This window comes from Nanorana parkeri, unplaced genomic scaffold (assembly GCF_000935625.1).
Source record: "Nanorana parkeri isolate BGI_ZX_2015 unplaced genomic scaffold, ASM93562v1 scaffold2843, whole genome shotgun sequence".
NCBI lineage: Eukaryota > Metazoa > Chordata > Amphibia > Anura > Dicroglossidae > Nanorana > Nanorana parkeri.
The window spans coordinates 77,065-96,570 of NW_017309111.1; the positions used below are offsets into that span (position 1 = coordinate 77,065).

Below are 19,506 nucleotides of genomic sequence, written 5' to 3' on the forward strand. Positions count from 1 at the left end.
GAATTTTTTTTCACTAAATCCCGTTTTTTTTTTTTTTTTTTTTTTTTAAACTGTTTTAGAAAATTACAGCGACTTCAGATTGAAATGGAAGGTTTTCCTTGAAGGTTTAGAAGATCATTAGCACAAAATAGGAGACCAAGCAGTGGTTGTAAGAGGGAAATGATATATTCATATTTATTGCAGTAACTGTGGCCCCATTAATCTTTGTAAACTAGCTATTAAACAGAACATAATTGCTTTTTATAAATCCCTGCACATGCTCAGGAGTCGGTAACCCAGCCTTCCTTAATGCTTTTACTGTTGACGCTATAACTGGATATAAACCAGCTCATGGCAGCCAAGGAGCCTCACCTGTCTGTTGTAGGATCCCAGGACCTCCACAGATATTGCAGAGAATTGAGAGATCAGGGTAGATCGAGGAACTTTATTACCTCATCTCCTGGATTTTGTGCAGCGAAAGCACATGGCTCTGAGCACTTTGGGGTTTAGACCTGTCAAATCTCCCTAAAGTCTCTATAAAGAGTACCTGTTGCTCTATATGTACTATCGTTTAGGAAGCTTGTAGCCTTACAGCCCCTCTTGAAATAGTGATGAAATTAAGTAAAAGGAAAAAAAAAGGACTCACATACACGTCTGCACCGAGGATAAATGTACGTACATAAACACCAACTATGTAAAATATTTGGTATGCCTGTGAACTTAAGATGGAGAGTAATTCTAGGACCATCATTATGGTTTACTTTAAATTGATAACCTCTAAAGGTTTTTAAAGCTTTACCTGACATTTTAAGCTATTGTAGTATTTCTTATCCATTAAGGCCTAGGTTATAATTCTGCGTACAGAATTGCGCACTGCATACGAGATATTGAAACTAGGCACAAAGAAACTGAAGGCGTAGCCTTTAAGGGCATAACCCTTCTGATCTAACACTTGCCCAGTTTTGCTTAGTGGGGAGAGACACTTGCTTAGTGGGCAGAGTTCAGCGCAGCTGTTTTTTTTTTTTTTTTATTTCTACTGTCGTCATCATCATCATCTACTAGTAGATTCATCCTGGATATTGAAAATCCTGAAAGTCTCCAGTTAGCCATGAAACACAGAATTTCCAGTTAGCATACTGATGTTCTCTGTGACAGTGCTGTTACTGTTACAGTGCTTTTGTGTACTGGGCTTAACCTTTGCTTTGGCTCTGTTCTGTTTCTAAACTACTGGGCTTACCTTTAGACTTTTATGTGATTTGCAAGCTGGCCACATGGGGGAGCCTTCCCTTTCATTAGAATGGGCTCTTTGTGAAGGAGGTTAAAGATCTATCCCTTGTACAAGGCTTGTCTCCACCTAGTAAGAGATTTATTTTTTTCTTTTTTTGCTTGCTCATGTAGTTTGCCTTTGGTTATGCCCAAACAGCCATTTTAACTTGCCACCTCTTCTCCTCTGGCCTGATGATGCAGCATAAATCTTGAATGGAGTGTGTGCGCATAACAGCTGCTTCTCTTGCAGTGGGATTCTGCTCTGGAGTGCTCAACCACCAGCTGTAGCGTGACCAAGAGAACTCCCAGGTGGGAGAGGTTATGCTACCTGTTCCTATGTATGTGGGGAGAGTAGGAGGCACTGTTGGTAGTCAGTTCAACAATAAATAGACTCCTAAAGACCAGCTTCTGTGTGGCGCCTTCAGAAGCAAGATTGGCTAACCTTAATTTAGCTTCAGTATCGAGTGATTGCTAGCCATACCTACTGTTTTTAACCCCTGGTATGTTTAACTGACCGGGGCACGTGAATGTTCCTTGTGATTTGTGTAGCTCTTTTTTCCTCAAAGACACAGTCTTCTTACTGCTGGTGACATGTCTTGCTCTAATCTAATGGGTGCTCTGCCACGGTAATGCCTAATATTTCTGATTTTATGTTGGTGATCCTTCAGAGGATTTACTGTCGCATGCAGTGTTCCTCTCTTGTCCAGAGGAGTGGGCCCTCTTAGCTGAATTTCAGTCATAGTTTTGTTGCTTTAATAAAGCTTTGGCTATCTCCATGGAAGAAGCTCCTTTCTTTATGGACCTTACCGAGTACAAGTTGGAAACAATTGCCTGTTCTATCTGCTCCTTGGTGAAGTCTGCCCTTGAACCCATCCTCTCCTTTAACACTAATTTCCCAAGCTTTAGCTGACTGGTCTAAATTGCTACGCTAGGATCTGGTGGCCTCTGGTGTTTAAAGTTGTATTAAACTGTCACACTTGTTTTCAACCATGAATCCAGATCAAGCTAGTATACATTCAGGTACTTAGTCAACGTCTTTCTGAACAGCTGGCTCCAACTCTCTCAGCTTCACTGAACGTCCTGTACAAGATCACAAGGGACAGAGCAGTCTCCAGTAGCTACCCATCTACTAACTTGGAGAAGGGAGTGGCTTGCCCTGTTGCACACAGAAGGGTGACTCCATAGGACCCTGCAAGTGAAAAGGAGCCACCCTACAACAGGACATTAGGGCCAGTGCTCAGGGGACCAGCTAATTCTGCAGGAAGCGTAGACTTTAAAACATCAAGAAGTAGGATCCATTGTAAGTGATTTAATCAGCATTTAAAATCGCCTAAAAACCTTTTGACCTCAATATCACTTTAACAGTCTGTTTATTGATTTTGTTGACCAGATCACTTTGCGTCAAGGGCTTCCTGGGGCTTGATGCTAGTATTGTTAAGTCTCATGTAACCCTTCTGTCAAGATCCACAGGGCGATATGGCTAAGCGCTGGTCGGTGAAGTAACCACGAAGGAAGGCTTTGTTACGACTACTCTGTGGGAGATCTCTCAGCTCTTTGCAGGGCAACATTATTAAAAAGGGCAACAGGGGGAAAGAATGCTCACCACAGCTGCGCAAAACTAAAGATCAGTGACACAAGTTGAGACATTCCTATCCTGCATCAAAGTCAGGTTCCTGGACCGACAAGTATTCCACCCCCTCAGGCTCAGACTGTTCTAAATGTCTTTGGCAAACCAAGCAATCAAAACCACCTCTACATGAAAATCCACCCCTGCAAGTTCAATGAGAGATGGGGTAAGGATACCTGATGGCTTTCGCCAAGTTTTGGGAGGAACGCATGGATGGAGGAGCTACTATCTTAAATAGTGTTTCACTTCCATTCTCTACCAATTTTTTGCTTCATGTCCTTCAGACCTTCTTTCAGCCTTTCAGGTATTGTTGAACTAGAGGGTTCTCATTACCATTCCACCCACCAACCGATTCCATGGTTTTATTTCAAATCTGTGTATAGTCCTATTTTGGACTTAAAGGCTCTCAACGACTTTGTTCATCCTTCAAGTCCAGCCCTGGAATAACTGTGTTTTTCAGCTTTTGTACCTGTGCCTATACACATCAATCATGTAATAATTTAAATCACTAGCTGCATTATTTAGAAAAGCGATATAATTTGTACCCAAGACATCATGATGTAACTTTTTTTTTTTTTTTAGCTCTTCAATGCAGCCAGGAGGAGGTCTGTGCAGCAGTGTGTCAGTTTTGGAATGGTTTCTGGGACTACATGTCCCATGCATCCTATCCATTGTTACCTTTAGGTGGGTACAGTTGGAGGAGGAATTTTAGGCAAAGTAGCAGATGGAGACTGGAGCATGTAACATTGTCAGTACTAGCCTCCTTCATAATAACCCCCCTTCGTGATAGCATATCGCAGGTGACGTTATTTTTAAGGAGACCTTAGACCCCTAATGTTACCTCTGCACTCTGTTGAAGCTGATCGAGTACAGGCTGTGCACGATCAGCTTCTTCCCCCGCCAGAGTTGATCATTCTGATCCCAGAAAAGCTCAGAGCTGAGGATTCATACTATCCAGGGAAGATTAGCTAATGGATGTTTACTGATCTCCCACCACTCTCCATCTTGACACCTGCCATGATGGTTCCAGGCAATGGTGGGGGCTTATGCCCCGGTAAGGTGGGAGAGGTACCTTCTACACATAGCAGTGACTGGGCAACTTTATAGCCACCTAAATCTCTTTGACTAGGAAGCCAGCAGCCAGGAGTAAAAATGTAAACAAACTCCTGACTGCTTTAGGCAGGGGTTCTTTAAATGCCACAAAAGGTTAACATTTTGCTGGCTAGGAAAGCTGGTGAAGTCCTAGTCTGCTCCACTGTAATACCATGCACTATGAAAATTTTCTGTTAGGTATCAATTGTAGAAAGGCAAATTTGGCAGAATAAGGAAACACATTAAAAACAATCTTAAAGGGCAAGCGAAGGAAAAACATTTTTTTTGTGGAGAGGGATTAGCACACCTGTTTTATTGCTGTCTGTGTCACCTTTAGAGAGATTCACTCTCTCTTATTTGTGACGGTGACTGTTATCAGTAAAACGGAAGGAAAATCTGACATTTTGGGTTATCTGAACATGAATAGATGGGAAATCTTTCAATGGGGACACTAGTTCTGGTGACTCTGCTGACCACCAGGGATTCCCTCATTTCCTGTTTTTGCTAGTAGACAGAAAGTGATGGGAAATCTCCCCAATGGGACTCAGATGGCAAAAAGCTAATAGAGTTATAACCCTCCCTTACACTTTCCCAGGGGTGGGGAACTCCCGCCATCCAGCTGTGCTTTTAACTGCATATCACAAACGTGCCTCTGGGAGTCATGCCTGTAACTGTCTTGTAATGCCTTACAAGACTTATAGTTCCACAACTGCTGGAGGGCCGCAGTTGCCCACCCCTGCTCTATCCAAAACTTTAAAAAAAAATTGGCTCCAGCTCTACTTTAAATTTAAAATTTTCGGATCTTCTCCTTTCTTCATCCACTTTCAGCAGTAAATATGTTTATTTTTTTTCATTCATGATAATGTTACCAATTGCCTTTTTTAAATAGATCAATTATTAAATTTCTTACTGAATGTCATGCCCTCGGCTCCTTTAGGTACAATGGAGCAAGGTTTTTAAAATACTACATGCAAGCACATTTGTGCCCATTGATAGTTAATTTGTGCTTATTAGCAGCTATATTTCCACACAGATTTAGTGCCGGTGTGGACAGTTATGTTCAGGTGTGTCTGCTTATCTCTCCAAACAAGTCAATGGGAATGCAAAAACAGCTCGAAGCAGGTTGATACAACCTACATAGATGTCAAATGCAGGTTAGAAAGAGATCAACTGTCTGTCAACTGCACCTGTCAACTAACCCTGAATGCTCTCATAAGCATCTTTAAACTGGTCTCAAAAGCAAGCAGTATGCGCCTGGAAGCAAACTGCTTTGGCCTAGTTACAGAAGCCCACAGCACGTTGACGGTGGCTCTTACTTGTACTCTAGAAATGGTGAACAAGTAAGCGGAATAGAAGACATTGCACAACTGCACTCCTACTTGTAATGTTTATTTGCTTTGATGGCCACACTCACCCTGCTAGACTCTTCTCTACTGCATTTCACACACAACTCATCTTAATTCTCAGCAATTAGGTTCGTTAGCATTTGTGAGTCACTGAGGCAAATTAACCTTACAAGAGTGGCAGCTGTTGCTGAATGCTGTTACATATGCCAGCACATTGGGCAAAATTATCTTTTCTCCATCAGTTACAACAGCCTCTGTCAACCAGGGTGCCTAGGCACCCTCAGGAGTGCCTTGACATTTTTGCACACCACCATTGTTTCCATGATGCAGGCAGGCTGAGAAAGGGAAGGGACTCTAAAGTGAAAGGGGGGCTCCTGATAAAAAGGAGGGCTTCTGTTGTGAAGGGAGGAGCTTCCAATATTAAGGGTGAGCTTTGCCTTTGTAAAGGGGACTTCTGCTGTGAAGTGGGGCTCCTAATATGAAGGGGGGATTTGACTTTGTAAAGGGGGCTTCTAATGTGAAAGGGGGCTCCTGATGTGAAAGGGGACTTTGATTTTGTAAAGGAGGCTTTCTGATGTTATGTGGGGCTCCTAATATAAAGGGGGACTATGATTTTGTAAAGGGAGCTTCTTCTGTGAAGGGGGTCTTCTAATTTGAAAGGGGGCCTCTAATGTGAAAGAGGGGGACTCCCGGAAAGGAGGCACCTGACAACTGTAAAAAGATGAGAAACGCAGAGTTACAGCATAGCTTCAGCTTGGTTAACTGAGAGAGATAGAGCAGCAGCGCTGGGACAGAGCCTATGATTATATAAGTAGCCACTGACTACAAATGCAAATATGGGGTTTAATTTTGCTCCTACTGATAGTAAGGATGGGATTTAATTTTGCTTCCACTGTTAACAACAATGGGACTTATTTTACTCCCACTGACAACACCAATGGGACTTATTTTACTCACACTGTGACTAACAATGGGGTTTATTTTTGCTTGCACTGACACCAACAATGGGGTTTATTAATGTTCAGGGCAATTCTTTTCTCTCTTCAGTGTAGCCCCAGGCACTATTTTGTATGAAACATAGCAAAGCATAGAGAGAAAGGTATGATACCATAAACCACTAAGCGCACTCACTTTTTGCCAACACCATGTAATCTGTGGCTTCACATGCCACAATTCTTCTCTCGCCCTTTATGGTTCCCCTATGTTTTGAAATGTTGGCAGCAATGAAACAGGACCTATAATTCCTTTTCTTTCAATAGCAATAGCACTTAGCCTCCAATGTAAACTAAAAATGAGTGCATTCCTTAAGGAGACAGGCTAGGAAATTGAAACAGGTGTAAATATACATACAAAGATACACACAATAAAGCTGGGAGGTAGATCATTGTGATTATAGAAGAGTTTGAACCCAAAATGATGTTGTAATACTAGATCTATGCAATTATGTTGTCTTGGTAACACTTATTACATGGATAACTTTTTCACAGTGTGTGTTTAAAAAAAACCCAGAGGTTGCTATGCTACAACAGATAACACCAAATGGTAAATATGCATTTGATAATACAGTTTTCAAAGCCACTCCTATTCACGAAAACAGTATTTGAGAAATATCTAGGAGCAATTTATCCCCCTTCATTTTCTAAATTCAGAGAAGATCAGGAGACCTGAATTAGGGATTTAATTTAGCCATCCTCTGTTATCAACAATTAGAAGTGCAAACTATTATATTCTCAGAATTCAGAATATATTCAGTGTGCTGTTTGGTAAAAGCAGGGCTGAATTTACCATAATGGCACCTGGCCAATGGCTAAGAGCAACAGGATAAAGAGGCAAGACCAATCCTCAACATTTACAGCCTGATACATTTATCTTATTGGTCCCCTCTGGATATTTGTGGATAAAACCAGCTAAACTAAACTATAGAGAAAATTGTATACAGGATGTCGAGAGGAATCAGAAAACACACTATATAAACGTGGACAAGTTTTTTGGTACCTTTCTAGAAGTATGTCTGTGAAGGTTCTCATTCATCCCGGTCAACTGGACTTGCTGTATTTTTCTTGAAGACGTTTCACTGGACATCCAACCAGCTTTCTCAATTCAGAATTCTGAATTGAGAAAGCTGGTCGGATGTCCAGTGAAAACGTCTTCAAGAAAAATACAGCAAGTCCAGTTGCCTTGACTTATTTTTTACAGATATCTTTCTACAAGTAGTTTTTTCTCGGCAATAACTGACCAGGTTAATTGGCATCTGTCATTGTTTATTCCATATTTAATACAAATACAACTTTGCTTTTGACTCAACAGAATTGTTTAAATAATAAAATAAATTAAAATGGCATATACAAAAATGATGGGGCCCTTAAGCTAATATTTTGTTTCACAACCTATAGAGGCAATGACTGCAAACAAGCAGTTCCTGTAACTAACAGTGATATCTCTGCACCTGCCAACAGACAGCTTTGCACACTTTTCTTGAGCAAACTGCTCCAGCTATCTCAGGTGTGAAGGGTGCCTGCCCCCTTAAGCACTTTCCATAGCCTTTCCCTTTGACATGCTGGTCTATCATTTTCTTTCTGATCTCCTTAGACAACTGTGTACTTTCTCTAGTCCATGTTCAGTGTAGTACACACGATGATACCAAACAAAACAAATGACAATTTTTTTCCATTTAAATAGACCGTGACTGACAATATTAACAGAGAACTAGGGAAACACAGATACCGGTTTTTCGGTATCCAGTATGAGTACCGATATTTATCAATACCGGTACTTCCGCTAACATGGAGCTGGCTTCCTGGCCCATCAGGAAACCAGACGGTGCGTCATTACCAGCCGCCCGCTTCTTGATTGCCCGGAAAGCCGACTTCATGCTGTTTGGCCGGTTCCATGCTGATTGTTCGGGAAGCCGACTTCCCAGCCAATCAGCAGTGAGCTAGCTGTTTAGCTGGCTTTATGCTGATTGGCCCGGTAGCCGGCTTTTCAACCAATCAGCATCGAGCCGGCTTCCTTGCCAGTGAAGAAGCCGGGAGACGGGTAATTACCCGCCACCTGGTGTTCTGATTGGCCAGGAAGCCGACTCCGTGTTCCCTCGCGGCACTGCGGTCAGAAAAAATCTCCCTCTGACCAGAAGTTCCAGTATCGTGGTAAGAATCAGAGCATTTGGGCGAGTATGAGCTTCAGGCTGCAAAGCAACAAAATGTGATTATTTTAAAGGGGGGTGATTCTTTTCTATACCCACTGTATGTAGCTGAATTTACTGTCAAGAATGTTCACGGTTTCTTTTCACATTTTTTATATTTATAGGAGATAATATTATTTAAGAAATGCGTTGAAGTAATTATATTGTAGGTCACACTCTTATGTTCTTTTAGGGGCCCTGCCAAAGTTGGAATGCCACTACTCTAAATTACGTGGGCAGTTAGGCTATAGCAAGTCCGAGCTATAATTGTTATTAGCCTTTTTTGCATTTGTGAGGATTTCCCTAAGCTCACCTGGTGAGGAAATAGTTCCAGTGCCAGTTCCCAAGGATTAGGAATAAGGCTATGCTGGGGCCTGCAAGGCAGGAAAGTGGCTGTTAAAAGGGGGCACCTTCAGAAAGCTTGCTGAGTCAATTTCAGGTTTAAGCTTAAAAGTACAAATTGAAGAATTGTGGGTCTCAACTTAAAGGAACACATTGAAGAATTGTGAGTCTTAGCGGAAAGGCACACATTGAAGAATTGTGGTTCACCGCTTAAAGGCACACATTAAAGAATGGTGGGTCTCAGCTTAAAGGCACACATTAAAGAATTGCCGGTCTCACTGGAATGGCACACATTGAAGAATTGCGGGTCCTAGCCAAAAGGCACACATTGAAGAATTGTGGGTCTCAGCTTAAACGCACACATTGAAGAATTGCAGGTCTCAGCGGAAAGGCACACACTGAAAAATTGTGGGTCTCAGCTGAAAGGCATACATTGAAGATAAATAAAACCTGCAAGCAAAGATTGACAGAGTGGATGTTAGTCATGAGTTGCCAGTGGTGGTTTAGTGAGAGCTTTTGGGCAGCTCTGGGTCAGATCACCAATAGAAAGGCTAGGAGGGCCCAAACAAATCCAGCAGTTTCGTGGTGGGTTCACCATCTACATTTTTTTTTGTAAATTGTATCTAAATGCAGAATTTACATTTAATTTCCTATAGGAATCCCTGTAATGCAAATAGATACACTATGAGGCTCTTTTTTCTTTCTTTCCCTTACTGTCCCTTTTTCACAGCAGCGTTAATTTTAATTATTGTGGACTCTTCTGCTGAATCATAGACCTACTGGAATGTAAATATTTTGTAAAGCAGGGCTTTACAACCTCCTCTCTGCCTTATTAAATTGAGAAAAAGGCATGCACTTGTTATTCTGTTAAAAATACAAATCACCATCATGCCTGTTTCTACATATGGACTACATAACCCTTTCGAGAAATAACCACCAGACTTTTTTACATATAAGGGAACCCACCGAAGGGCGGGACTCCTGCCTTTGCTGCAATTGGCACAATAAGAACTGCAGTGTCTGCAGTGCCTGATATATAGTACACTTACAGTATGTGACTGTTTAAAGAGCGATTGGTTGATACCAACAGCAGATTTCCTCACAAAGCTTTCTGAAAAGAACTATGTTGAATCTGCAATAAAACGTGGAGGCCAGTTCATCATTCAATGCAACCTTCAAATTTTATCCCACAGCAAACCAATGTAAACTACTGTGACAGCATAGGCCAATTGCATGTACTGAATTGCAAGCATTGCTCCCTGTCTTTTAGCTATGTTCTTTCTATCTGATACGCTTTTATTACCTTTAAGTTAAACGTCTTCGTAATGCATAGTCATTAAATCTGAATAAGGTACCCCAGGGAGAACATGCATTACAGGAGGATAAAAAAAAATGCGTGGAAACTGGCAAACAAAGAGTTAACTACACTCACAGCTGTTTTTGCATTCCAAGGACATGCGCTGGAGACCTCAACATCCTTTTTTTCCATAGCAACAGCAGTAGTTGTGACATAATCATTCCATCCACACTAGCACTAAGTATTGGTAAGGCTGCTTCCTTATGTCAGCAGCATTATTCACATGACTGCAGTCTTTTCTATGCAAGGATGCACGATAACCTATTGCATTGAACACCGAGCAACACAGCTCCATTGATGCATATCAATTCCTTCCATGTAGTTTCATTCTTTGCAGTGTATGGCAATGCCTTGATGTGTTTGAAAAGACATTGCAGATATTCGTTAAACACTTAAGGGATTTTAGATAAACTGTTCAATAGAAATAATTCTAAGGCTTTCAATATCAGTGTTTCAAAAATATTACAAAATCTGCAGACTGCGCCCGTGAAGAGGTAATTATTTTAACTTTAATCAACATTTTAGCATGCATCTTTTTTTTTTTTTAGATGATTCTATGTATGCAGCAGTTGCAACATTATATTTTAATTTTATATCTACACAGTATAATTTTATACATATGCACATACCTACATATATAAATAAATATACTGTGTATAGATAGATAGATAGATAGATAGACTGTATATAAAAGTATATACACACAGTAGGTATATTACTTAACTGGCAAATGCTATCTTGTGGCATATAGCACGTATTTTTAATGTTCATTCATTTTTAACATGTTTAGTTAAAACACTTTTTTTAAATGACAAAGATTTAGGCAATCTATCATGAAAGGGAGAAAAGGGAAAAGGAGTGAGGGTTGCAAAACTTTGCATGGTGTGCTGGGCAGTCGAAGGTAAAGACATGCGTTGTATTCCTCAAATCGTTCAACTGTGGCTGCTTTTTGGACTCGAAAATGATGATTGGAAATCAATATTACATAACAGCGTTGCTTGCAGGTCCTTGCTACTGCCCCCAAAAAGTTCCATAGCATATATCATACTTACAGTAGTCAATGAATATTCAGAACTTGCTCCTCACTGCAATAAGAAAAAGTGAGCATTTGTGTTAAAATAAACAAAACAAATAAGTGGTACGTTGCTTTTTCATTTCTGGCTCAGATATTCTCAGCTGTAGTCCTGAAGAATATTTTCTTTAAAGGCTCGTGCACACAGGAGTATTGGGGTATATGCATACAGCTTAAAATACACCTGTATTTGTGGCGCCTGGGAGCCTGGCAGCTGCTGTGATTTTTGGTCCTATGAATGTATAGACAGAAAATACGGTGTATACCTCTCTGGGGATAGTTTCTGAATGTGAAACTTCTGTGTTCGGAAACCTACCCCTGTGCAAACGCCAGGACCAACGTTTGTGGGCCTACATCTGTGAACATCGTTTTCTGTCCATACATTGTTATGGACAGAAAAGCACTGGAGGTGTATCTCCCAGGTTCCGCAAATACAGGCATACTTTATGCTGTATGTGAATACACCTGTATTTGCTCCCTAATATGCCTGTGTGCAGTGACGTATCCAGGGCATAGCACATATGGCACATGGCCTGAGCACCACTTGAATGGGGGGTGCGCCTCTATGGGACTGCCGCTGTCATTATTCAACCCCTGCCAGCTGCTGCTGCCAATTAGTTGCTAGGATGCCAAGCAGGCCGGCTAGTTGCTAGGACCACTTGGCATCCTGACAACCAACCACCAGCAGTCAGGGAGTTAAATAATGACAGTGGGTTGGAAGACGCTGCTGGTGGTTGCTTTTTAGAACCACCCTGCATACTAGCAACACATCAATGACGTGCTGCCTTCCCAGTCCCAGCTCATCCCAGCATTCCAATTGAGGTGTCAGCCACCCACCCAAGTAAGCCAGTACAGACATAAGGGGGAACTCTGGGAAGTCTGATGTAAGGGGAATGCTGAGAACTGAGTCCCCAGTGTCCCCCCTTACATAAGTCTCCATAGGACTCTAATGTAAAGGGGTGGCTAGGGTCGCTAATATAAGGGGGGGCTCTGATGTAAGGGTGCCCCAGAGTCCCCCCTTACATCAGAGCCCCATTACATGCGAGTTCTTAGGACTCTGATGTAAAGATAGAAAAGGGGTCTCTGGGGATGCTGATATAAGTGAGACTCTGGAGACTCTAATGTAAGGGGGACTCTGGGCCCCAGGGTTCCCCATTAGATCAGAGTCCCCCCTTACATTCAAGACCTTAGGGCTCTGATATAGGAGGGGGCTCTGGTGATGCTGATGTAAGGGTGGACTGATATGATAGGGGGAGTTCCCCCTTAGATCAGAGTCCCAAGTGGAGCTCTGAGGACTGTGATGTAAGGGGGGGCTCTGGGGACTTTGCTTAGATGTAAGTGGGGCTCTGGGCACTCTGTAAAAGGAGCTCTGAGGACTCTGATGTAAGAGGTGACTCTGATGTAAGGGGCGAGTATGGAAACTCTGATGTATGGGAGGACTCTGGGGTCTCTGATGTAAGGGGGGACTCTGATGTAAGGGGGGCTCTGATGTAAGAGGGGACTATGGGAACTCTGATGTAAGGGATGACTCTGCTGTCTCTGATGTAAGGGGGGCTCTGGGGACTCTGATGTAAGCGGGGACTCTGGGGACTTTTCATTAAAGATTTGAGTGGATATTATGGTAAAATGATCTAACACATGAGTGTCAGATTTTGGAAAGGGTAGCAATTTCAGTGCTTGCCATATGCACTATTTTATGTAGATACACATGTGCATGTGCATGAGCCCTAATTCTACTCTTCCCTATAAAAGTCAGCAACTGGCCACTGTATAGTTAAATAGAAGTAAATCTTACAAGAACAAAACAAACATGTTGCACTTGTTTTGCTGTGCAAATAAGAACATTTCTAGAAACCCTTTTATATGTGCTTGTTCATTCCTGAAAGAGATTGAGGGCAAAGAACATGTATATCTACAAGGCTGCTCTTTTATTTTTTTTAAAACACTGCAGAAGTTTTTTTTATCAGCTATAAGACAGGATTGAAAACTGAACTAGCAATGCTGTTAGGGTTTATGGCAGAGCACTTAGGCAACAAAGAATAAAATAAAAAATGCAAAAGATTATATCTGTAAGCTATATACTATTTACAATTTATGGATTTATTGATAGAGCTAAAGTGTTGTAAACTTACTTTTGTGTTGCAAGAGTTATTTTTGACTAAAGACTGAAAACCACCTTGTGCTATAAAATTACACGCAGCAAAACATTTTGGAGTGGGTATTATTGTCTTGGACAAGGGACCAATGGTAACAATGTAATTTCTTTGCCAAGGTCAGCCCAAAGGTTTTACCCAGCCAACTGGAAACAGTGCAAGAGAGTGAGTAATATAGTCAGAGAGACCATATCCAAGGGCCAATGGTAGCCAGGATTGAGCTTTAAAATTAGAGTAAGAAAAATATATGGTCAAGAAAGAAAGCAAGGGTCAGGGCAGAGGGAGTTTAAGCAAAGCCAGGACATTTGAGACCCACAGCAAAGAATAACCTAAAAAAACAGTAAAGAGTCACACCAGCAAGTTAGCAAACTCTAGAATGTGCAAAGTTAAAGAGAGATCCTCCAGTCAAGACATACACTAATGTCTACTAACACACAGGTATGCTCCACGATTCTCCTGCAGATGTACAGGATATATAGAAGCTTAAAGGGAACACTTATGTAAGCGTATTTACTCTGAAAAGGTGTTTGAAAAGTGGGAGAAACCAGCAGGGGAAGGTAAAAAGTGGCAAGTATCCACAGGATAAGATTAATAGCTGACCTCTTAACACTGAATGGTGCTCCAGATATGAATCTGATGCAGACACTCTGCCCAAAGTTCACAGCAGCTGAGATCTTGACAAGTATTATAGCAAAGCAATTTATTATGATTTTTCAGCCCAACAGCAGCATGTAAGCAAATCTCCTAGAGCACTATTATTCTGTAAGATATCCTTCTGTATTTTCCCATATTTTGCCAAAATATGATGAAGGAGAAATTGTTGAAAATATGCCACTGTGCACATTGCTGCAGCCCCAAGGTATTTTTGATAATTTTGGTTTCTTTTATCAGTAATACATATATATTTTATATAAGTAAAGTACACTGAGTGGCTAGATTATTATGACCACCCCATCAGTACTTCGTTGGGCCACGAGATAACTCCACAAGATGACTTAGTTGGGCCACCTCGTAACTCCACGAGATGTTGAAAGGTGATGCGAGGAATCTGACACTGCACTGTTGCCCTTCTGTTGCCTTGTACCAGTCTTGCCACTCTCCGTTCTGGCCTAACATTGACTAGTCGCTGGCGGCCACAATTCGCATGTTCAGACCCAGATTTTCGGCTGACAGTCCAGTCTTTAAACACTTTAACAATGATCCCCTCTTGAACATTTAACGAATTCTGCTGTTTTACCGCTCCATGGCTCGCGCCAACAATCATTCCACGTTCAAAGGCTGTTAAATTGCGTTGTTTACCCATATCTTCAGAAAAAAATCACTTCTACTGTCGTGGTAAACAACCTGCTTCCCTATTTATAATGGTCTGGACCTCTAGCAACTTCAGCACGAAATTATAGCTAATTTGCCTACAAACGTCAGGTGGTCATAATAACTGGCCACTCAGTGTATACCACAAAGGCAAGGTTATATCAGTGTATGAGAAAAAAGATATATGTGCAGTGTGTTTATTTATTAATACCAAAGGGGTTTTCTTGAGCAACAACATGAAGGTGGTAACATGAAGGCTTTAGTTGTTTTCTGATGGAGATGTATTTGGCATGCATGCAGGCTTAGACCTGAGCAGACGCTGTCTGGTAGAAATGTGCACAGCAGTCTGGGAGACAAAGAGGACGAGTGTAGACAGCAAAAAAACACGCAAACAGCAGACTCATGCAAGACAGTCAAGCACAATCTAGTCATTCTGGCATTAGGCAGGTTAGGAGATTATAGTTCAAACCAACTTAATTTAAACTGTAATTTTTAAAGCAGAAGTAAAGTCTTTAAAAAAATGGTTCCCAGAAGCTTTTAGCGATAGAATGTGCAGCATATTAGCACAATATGGCAGTCTTACCTGCAGCAGTGATTTCCTCCAGCACTGTGAGGTCAGCACTCTCCTCCCTGACCAGTGCTTCCATCTTGTCCCGGTCTTCTTCAAGATTGGATTGCATGCGCACAGGAATTACTTTGCTTCAACAAGGAATTGTGCCGACACTGTACATCTGTGTTGTGAATGCATGGCTCACTCTACACAAACAAAAATAAAAAGTGCTGACAGGCAGGAAAAAGGATCTATGACAGAAGAGACAAAAGACTTCTATTTTTTACTTATATATTTTTTTAAGATAGTTTTGTCTTAACACCTGATTTTTTAATGCAGCAGTAATAGGCTTGAATTTAATAGTGGAAGTAGGAGCCACAACAGATCAAAAAGCTATAGGAAAGTTTACTTTTTCTGAGGATGACTGGATCAATTGCACTGGAGGAATAGGTGCAAGAGGTAAACAAACATAGGAGTAAGGAGGGGTATATTTTTGGGGAGGCTTTAAGGGGGACATTTTACCCCTTCCGGATCCAATGGGAATATCATGTAGGGATTGTCCAAGAGGCAGCACAAAGTGCCTCACTCCGAGGCTGCGTAACCAAGAATCTTTGCCACATTTCCTAATAGTGGCTGGAATCACCATACTGTATACATAGCTGAAGAGGGAACACCAAATGGGAAAAGGCTGGCTGTCCTCCCACAAGGTGGCTTTGGTTTGACACTTGTTGCTCAAACAGGCAAGACTGCACTTTGTGTGTGGCATGTCACCACATACTTGTACGCAACAGTGTTGTACACCAAATCACTCCTATTTTTTTTCTCCTGCTTGCCAAAACTGCCATGACATTTAGTAAATCCCCCATATTGCAAAAAACATTTACCAAGCTTAAAAAGTGAAAGGCAAAGGTTCTGCACGCAGACCTAGTGGGTTATTTTTTATGTGTGCTTTTTTTTAACAGTATTTTGTATTTAGATCTTTAGATGTTTAAATGTATCTTTTTATTTTTATTTTTAAAGGCTGTCCCTACCATTTTGAAGAAAAGAAAGGGTCAGCAATACAACCTGGGCACAAAAAATGCCCTAGGCCTAAGCACTACCTATGCAAAAATGTAAACAATGGGTTCCTTCCAAAGGCCGAAAGCTCAGGCACTGGTGATAATGGTGACAAGGTGTTCTCTTGTTTTCTTGCCATTATCTATACATGGCTTCTCGATATAAAATTTGGCCTCAACTGCATCCTTGGGCTCTTCTGGCAATGTGGAGGGAGGGTAATGATAGCATAGATAGAAGGTTTCACGCAAGAAACCCAATGAAAGGGAGCAGCAAATATATAAAATAACACATACAACAGAGTTATAACACATAAATAACACATACAACAGTGAAGACAATTTTCCTACTGAAGCCATCAAATAAAAAGCATGTATCCTTTATTAAATTGAAAAAAAATTAACAGAAAATAGCCAGAAAAATTGTAAAGTCGATGCACAGTATCTAAGCACCGTTAGAAGTCTGCAATTTAAGAGGGACAGAACAGGCAGGTTTATTGTGAAAAAAATAAATCAGTGTTTCACATAAAATAGATTTTATTTACCATACACCAGATATGTTGTACAGAATGTAAACACTTTTACTAGGCTGCAGTGTAACAGGGAGAGGCCAGACATGTTTGGATACCCCAAGATTTACATGGGTCTGTATCACTAGGGCATTTTTCCTATCCAGACAAGCTTTTTCGGCTAATCACATATATTTTAACACTATGATCACAGTATTGACCTCTTTGGAGGTTTATGTTCACAATAAGGGTAATGTTGCTAACAGGGGTTGTGAATTTGGTATGAAGTGGGGATTTTAGTTGAAGGGAATACCTATTAGCTTTGAGGATTAGGGGGATACCAATGTGAGAATAGTTTGTAGATATGGATTTTGTATTTTGATCTCTCTTTATATATAGACTTTTAGCAATGCCTTGTATACATAGGTGGGATATCTTTATACTGGGGGGAAGAATCCCATACTGATTTCATTACCCTTGTAATTTTGTTCTAGACTAGGTGATAGGGGTCCTTTGCATCGTCCTCGATGGCCCCCCCTTCCCATGGCCCCGATGTCCCTGGCATGGTCTCGGATGGAGTTTAGTGGGCTGGTTTGAATCAGGCCGCCATCACTTTCTCCTGATCCGGAAATATCTGTCCTCCTCCAGACACTAGTTGTTTGGTAAGTACGGGGTACCCACCTTTCGGGGGGCCTCATACCTGTGGTGCCGATTGCTGAAACATTCTAATTTATGTTATATTAATTTATTAATGAATTGAATTATGCAATTAAATCAATTGATGTATAATTGTTATTATTATTGTTAGATTAGCCCCCAGTGGTCCCCTGAAGAAGCTTGGTGCGAAACGCATCGGGACCCGGATATGTCTGTTCCAGTAAATGAACAATGAAAAAATAATGACAATCAGTAAATGAACAATGAATAATTAATGACAATTATTATGTTTGCAACTATCGATATTTAATTAAGATATAACTGGTTGACGTTGGGCATATCCTAGGAACTTTGTGTGTGTTTTAGCCAATTGGTTTTTTTTTTATACTCATGTATTACAATTGATTATTTTATATAATGTAATTACTGTATAATAAAATTTGGATATAATTTTTACACATGTATTGGTTTTATACCTCTCAGCAACCCCTATTTCTCAGTTTTTTTCTATGTTTACAATTAAGCAATCAAAATGAGCGTGCATTATTTCACAGAAAAAAAGGCAGAAATATTATACAGACTCAATGCACACCATGAAAGCGGCTTCAGTAGAGTATTTTAGTTCAGTAAAAAAAAAATCTTTCAGGCCTGTCATCTTAGCTTCCTAATATATAAAACATTTGGAATCAGAGCTAACATTTACCATAACCCAAGATGAATGAGATACAGGAAAATTGTATTTCATACTTACCGCAATTTTCCTTTCCTGACGGCTCCATGTCGGCACACGAGTGGGTACAGGCTCCCCCCCCCCCCCCCATCTGATAGGACCTAATAGCTCATAAGTTTGAGCCTCCCCCCAGCCAATACGTTACATCTCTAGCAACTCCTGACTGGGTGGGAAACTGTGCCGACATGGAGCCGTCAGGAAAGGAAAATTGCGGTAAGTATGAAATACAATTTTCCTGTTTCCCTGACTGCTCCATGTCGGCACACGAGTGGGAAATAACTCGCAACAACACAAGGGCGGGAATGCTAATAATTTAATTGCTAACAGAAGAAGAAGAAGCAACAACTCTACGGCCAAACTCGACCGTAGTCAGAGCCGCCGGCTCAATACAGTAGTGTCGCATAAACGTAGTCACAGAGGACCACGTAGCTGCCTTGCAGACCATCTCGGGCGAGACACCGCTCATAGCTGCCCACGAAGTTGAGATACTTCTAGTCGAATGTGCCGTCGTATGCCCAGGAGCTGCCAACCCTGCAGCCCCATATGCCAACGTAATCACTTTCACCATCCAGGTGGAGATAGTTCGTGTAGAGGCTCGCAAGCCTTTCCGGGCACCAGCTGGTATTATGAACAAGTGATCCGATTTCCTGAAGGGGACCGTAGCATCAAGGTAGGCCCGTAAGGCACCACCCACGTCCAGGCGAGCCAGCTGATCATCCCCATCGGGATCACAGAAGGGAAAAACGATCTCCTGGTTGATAAGGAACAGGAAGCAACCTTAGGAACGAATCCGAGCATCGGCACCAGGACCACCCGGTCTGCCAAGAAAGTGGTGAAAGGTTCTTTGCACCCTAGGGCAGCAAGTTCGGGTACCCTCCTAGCCGAGGATATGGCCACCAAAAAGACGGTCTTCAAGGTCAGTTTCCAAAGGGACAGGCCGTCCCCGAACTCCGCAGAGGCCAGAAAGTCAAGGACTAATGGCAGGTCCCATTTAGGAAGTAACGGCTTCCGAGGAGGCTGGACCCTCAGGACAGCTCTAAAAAACTTGATCACGAGAGGAGAGGCTCCGTAGCCCACCGGAACCCAGTGAAGGCAGAAATGGCAGAAACATGACCCTTCAAAGTCCTAAGGCTCAGGTGAAGCTCGAGGCTTTTCTGCAAAAAGTCCAGGACATGGCACACTCGGGGTGATTCTGGTGAAAAACCGTGAAGAGCTGCAAAGTCCACAAACTTCAACCACACGCTGTTGTAAGTCCGGTTGGTGGAAACCTTCCGTGCCTGAA

The 19,506-nt window shown here is 41.7% G+C and overlaps 1 long non-coding RNA gene across 1 annotated transcript in view; it reads left to right on the forward strand.

Moving 5' to 3' along the window:
- Positions 1-102, forward strand: part of LOC108802401 — a 6,280-nt gene extending 6,178 nt beyond the window's left edge. Inside the window, exon 3 of the long non-coding RNA XR_001942218.1 lies at positions 92-102. This is a non-coding gene — a long non-coding RNA (uncharacterized LOC108802401). The remainder of the gene's footprint in view (positions 1-91) is intronic.
- Positions 103-19,506: the final 19,404 nt, after the last annotated feature.